Genomic DNA, 6000 nt, shown 5'->3' with positions numbered 1-6000 from the left:
CCCAAGATACAGGCTTCATACTCAGCTTCATTATTGGTGCACTCGAAAGTACGACGAGCGGTGAAAGGCATGTGGGCACCTTTCGGAGTAGTAATGACAACACCAATTCCACTTCCTTTGGCATTGACGGCCCCATCAAATGTTAAAGTCCATTTTTCATCAGGATCAGGTCCCTCCTCAACAACTGGCTCTTCACAGTCTTTCATCTTGAGAAACATGATGTCTTCGTCCGGAAAATCAAACTCCATCGGCTCATAGTCTTCAATCGGTTGTTGAGCAAGATAGTCTGACAAAATACCCCCCTTGATGGCTTTCTGGGATGTATACTGGATGTCATACTCTGTCAATACCATTTGCCAACGAGCAACCCTTCCGGTGAGAGTTGGCTTCTCAAATATGTACTTGACTGGATCCATTTTGGAGATCAGTAAGGTTGTGTGAGTCAGCATGTATTGTCTCAATCGCTTAGCAACCCATGCAAGTGCACAACATGTCTTTTCAAGCATTGAGTATCTCGACTCGCAATCTGTGAATTTTTTACTCAGGTAGTAGATGGCATGCTCTTTCCTACCTGTCTCGTCGTGTTGACCGAGAACACAACCCATGGAATTATCGAGTACTGTCAAGTACATAATCAGTGGTCTCCCTGGGACTGGAGGCATAAATATTGGAGGATTCTGCAAATACTCTTTTATCTTTTCGAAAGCCCTTTGACAATCATCATTCCACTTGATAGCCTGATCTTTTCTCAGCAACTTGAAAATTGGCTCACACGTGGCTGTTAGGTGAGAGATGAACCTTGTAATGTAGTTCAACCTCCCTAAGAAACCACGAACTTGCTTTTCTGTTCTTGGCTCAGGCATTTCTTATATCGCTTTTACTTTGTCAGGATCCACCTCAATCCCTTTTTCACTAACAATAAAACCCAACAGCTTTCCAGATCTCACCCCGAAAGTACACTTGTTCGGATTAAGCCTCAGCTTGAACTTCCTCAAATGCTCAAACAGTTTCTGCAAATTCACCATATGTTCTTCTTCTGTCTGAGATTTGGCAATCATATCATCAACATAAACCTCGATTTCATGATGAATCATATCATGGAAAAGAGTTACCATAGCTCGTTGATATGTTGCCCTAACATTTTTCAGACCAAACGGCATCACCTTGTAGCAGAAGGTGCCCCATGGGGTTATGAAAGTTGTCTTCTCCATGTCTTCTGGTGCCATCTTAATTTGATTATAGCCAGAAAAGTCATCCATGAAGGAGAATACCGAGAACTGAGCCGTGTTATCCACCAAAACGTCGATGTGAGGTAATGGGAAATCATCTTTAGGACTAGCTCTGTTCAGATCCTGATAGTCGACACACATCCGTACCTTTCCATCCTTCTTAGGTACGGGAACGATGTTTGCAACCCATGGCGGATAATTGGTAACTGCTAGAAACCCCGCATCCAACTGTTTTTGCACTTCTTCCTTTATCTTGACAGCCATCTCTGGTCTTGTTCTTCTGAGCTTCTGCTTGACCGGGGGAAAATCCTCTTTGAGAGGCAAACGGTGTACCACGATGTCTGTGTCAAGTCCTGGCATGTCCTGATAAGACCAAGCGAAGACGTCAACATACTCTTGCAGCAATTCAACCAGCCCCTTCTTCACATCATTTTCCAAAGCAGCCCCTATCTTGATTTCTCTCTTGGCGTCCTCGGTACCGAGATTAATCACTTCAACAGACTCTTGATGCGGTTGAATGACCCTTTCCCCCTGTTTCAACAACCTGGCAAGTTCTTCAGGGAGTTCACAATCTTCACCACCCTCTTCTTCAGCTTGAAAGATCGGATTTTCGAAGTCGAAGCGAGCCATAGCAGAACTGTTATCAATAGGATCCGGTGACGTGCATCTGCATGAGTGAAGTATGTGCTTATGAGTGTGAACAATGAGTGAAAACTAAACAAAACATTGCCAAATATTTTTATTTTTTGTTTTTTTTTTAAAACTGCAAAAATAGAAAGACAATGAACAAAATTTTTGAATGCAAAAAGACGTCCTTTATTTATGATAAAAAATGCAGGTATTCACATAGATGAGCCCTACAATGAGTCATTACGCCCTGGGCGGAACGTAAGACTTGAACATGCATGAACAAACAAAGAAAATTACTCCTCCAGAAGAGTGACTTGGATAATCTCCTCAGAAGACCAATTGTTGATGACTTCACCCGGGATCCTCGGACGCACCCAGTTGTCAATGTCACAATCACTGTCCCCATCTTCTTCGTTGATTGTAGAGATCTGGCCATATTGAATGATGTCAGCGCTGGAGAAAGTAATCTGCCCCTGACGAGTCTGAGGCGTTGAAGTTGTAGAAGTTAGAGTTGGCTGATACCCAATCCCGAACTTGTCTTCTTTCATTGGTAACTCCAACAGACGTCCCCAATCGGGGGCAACACTTGAATCTACCAAGGCTTGTGCCTGCTTGAAGGATGAAATAGAAGCACCTGCTCTAACCTCCTCCACCGGAGCTGCGTCCTTGACTTGAACTGCCTCAAAGGCCTGACAAAGAGTCTCATGAATTTCACCTTCTACCTCTACATACTTGAATGTAGACAGGTTACTGACCAGAATGTCCTCCTCACCACAGACAGTGATAATTCTTCCATTGACTGGGAACTTAATCTTCTGATGCAAAGTTGAGGAGACTGCCCCAGCATTATGGATCCAAGGACGACCCAGCAGACAACTATACGAAGGACTGATATCCATCACATAGAAGACGGTGTTGAAAGTTTGTGATCCAATCAGAATTGGCAATTCTACCTCTCCGAACACCGACCTCTTAGAACCATCGAAGGCTCTCACAACGAGATCGGAAGGCTTCAAGACCAAACCTTCTACTTCTAACCTTGACAGGGCTCTCTTGGGTAGCACGTTGAGAGAGGAACATGTATCCACCAGAACATGTGATAACATAGTGTCTTTGCATTCCATCGAGATGTGCAAAGCCTTGTTATGATTGCGTCCGGCTGGTGCTAAGTCAGAATCAGTAAAACCCAACCTGTTGCTTGCATGAACATTAGCAACGATCCCTTCTAGTTGGTTCACTAAGATCTCCTGAGGCACGTATGCAACATTTAGGACCTTCAGAAGTGCCTCCCTGTGTGCCTCCGAACACAACAGGAGTGAGAGAATAGATATCTTAGACGGCGTCTGAATCAGCTGATCAACTACCTTGTAGTCGCTTTTCTTTATGATCCTCAAGAGCTCGTCCACATCCTTCGTGAAAGTAGGCTCAGAGCCAGCCTAGAGTGCAGAGGTACTCTCATTCACAGCTTGTTTGCCTTTGGCTTTCGCCGCGGTGTCAGCACTATCAGTTTGGGTGACGGGTGGTGAGAACAGTCTACCACTCCTGGTGAATCTCCCGATTCCACCAATATTGTCCACTGCGGGATCTTTTATTTCCACTGTAGATTCAGCCTTTTGATCTTGCACCTCCTCTACTTTCAGTGGCTGTTCCACTCCATGATCGTGCGTGTACACACTTCTCCCATAATGCCACGGAATGGCCCTTTCGCTGGTGAAAGGTAAAGGACCAGGGGTCGTGATGGTCATAGTGGATGGTCGCACTGGTGGCACCGGTTGCGCTTCTGGCACACTAATCTGAGCAGTTGGGTAGAAAATGGTGATAGTAGCAACATCATAGTCATACTCAGAAATCTCATTCATTGAAACATAAACGTCCGAAACATCGGAATCAAGTTCAATGGGTACATCAGAATTAAACACATTGTTTGGGATATCAGCAACAACATTGGAAAAATTAAATACATCATTATGAATTACAGAATCAACAAGAACAACATCTGTGAATTCTTCAACATCATCTTCAAACACCTCTTCATCAACCCCTTCAACAGACTCTGGGACAGACAAGTCTTCAACCTGGAGGATACCATTGTCGAGCAAGGCCTGGATACCTTGCTGCAGCTTCAAACAACCTTTGCTCTGTGTAGTACAACCCAAACAACCGTTCCCACAACCGGGGAAAACATCGGCCTTTAGCAAGTAGTCTTTAATCTCCAACAGCGGAGTCTTCAACTTCAACACATCCTTGACGGATTTGGCTTCTCCTTCCACCATATTAACATTTGCACCACCATGCTGCGGCATAGAATTGTTGACGACATTAGGAGCCGATGCAAAGTTGATGGCCTTTGAATCTATGAGGTCCTGAACTATGTGCTTAAAAGCTTTGCAGTTCTCAATATTGTGGCCAGGTGCCCCAGAGTGGAAATTACACCTAGCATTGGCGTCATAACCCACCGGAAGCCTGCCAACGGGAGGAGCCAGAATGCGTAACTGCACTAGTTGTAGTTGATGAAGGCTAGGAAGCAACTGAGCGTATGACATTGGAAGGGTGTCGAAACGCCTGTCCATCATCTTTTGCCTCTGTTGATAGGCGGGTTTGTTACCCTGTTGCTGTTGTTGGTATTGATTCTGTTGACGCTGTGGTTGTTGTTGTTGTACTGGTGCTGCAGCCGGAATGGTCACAACTGCAACATACAATTGTTGATGATAGTTCTGAAAGTTGTTCCTCCTGATACCCCTGCTCTAATATGAAGACAAAGAATTCGTATCCCCCTCTCTCCGCTTCTGCCCTCCAATAAACGACTTCTTCACCCCTGATGATGATCCAACCCCACTCTGGATCTTGCATGTCTTCAAATAGTTCTCCACCCTCTCACCGGTAGAGACTACATCAGCAAAGTTGGAGGCGTTGCAACCCACCAGGGGGCTCCAAGTAAGACTCAGGTAAAGTGTTCATGAACATGTTGGCCATTTCCTTCTCCAACATAGGAGGCTGAACACGGGAAGTTGTCTCTCTCCAGCGTTGAGCATATTCTCTGAAGCATTCGTTGCTCTTGAGAGACAGATTCTGGAGTTGAGTTCTGTCAGGCGCCATGTCTGCGTTGTATTGGTATTGCTTTACGAAAGCCTCAGCCAAGTCTCTCCAGCAACGGATGTGGGCTCTGTCCAGCCTCATGTACCATTCCAAGGATGCCCCAGCTAGACTATCCTGGAAAAAGTACATAAGCAGCTTCTCGTCATCGGAGTATGCAACCATCTTGCGGAAGTAGGCTTGCACATGAGTCTTCGGGCAAGAGTTGCCATTGTATTTGTCAAACACTGGAACTCTGAATTTTGGTGGCACCCTCACACCTGGGACCAGCCCCAAGTCAGCAACATCTACCCCCATATCATTCTGTCCTTCCACGGCCTTTAACCTCTCCTCCAATATTCTAAACATGGGGTCCATGCCATGGCCCATGCCAAAGTCCTCCTGCATCAAGGTGAACTGATCCTCCTAATCATCATGAATGGGTTGTTGATCAGGGTTAGCACGTGGGATCGGGATAGGCCTCGGTCCACTGGGTCCGTTAACCTCTCCAACTGGAGGATCAGTTACCGTCTCTGGTTGAGTAGTGACGAGATTCCTTTGTATCATCTGTCTGAGCTCTTGCTGTCCTTGAGTCACTCCCTGAACCACATCCATGAATTGGTTCATGCGAATTCTCATCTCGGCGAGCTCTGCTTGTAGGCCTTCCATTGCTCTATGTTGGTTTCTGCGGGTACCGTACCGGTGAATTCCTGAGTCAGCTATCCTGCTAGTGGAACACCAAACAACATGAGAACCACTGCGACGGTACTTGTTATGCAAGACATGCAAATGAATATGTAAATGCAATGACATGTTTATCAATTCCAAAGGGTATTCTACCCCCTTGATTCCAGTCTCACATCAGATAAAAGTGCAAGAAGACCGAGTCGTGGATAAGCTTCTGAGATCAAGATGCAATAGAGAGAAAACCATCATACACATGAGTTCAAAGAGAAGGGCCTTAGCCAACAGTGCATCAAGAGAGGATCTCCACAACAAGCCTATGGATCATCACTACAAAGCAATAAACAGACACAACAAGTAAAGAGAGGAATAGAAACCAGGAATC

This window comes from Lathyrus oleraceus, chromosome 6, assembly GCF_024323335.1.
Source record: "Lathyrus oleraceus cultivar Zhongwan6 chromosome 6, CAAS_Psat_ZW6_1.0, whole genome shotgun sequence".
Taxonomy (NCBI): domain Eukaryota; kingdom Viridiplantae; phylum Streptophyta; class Magnoliopsida; order Fabales; family Fabaceae; genus Lathyrus; species Lathyrus oleraceus.
This window is presented reverse-complemented; position numbering follows the sequence as displayed.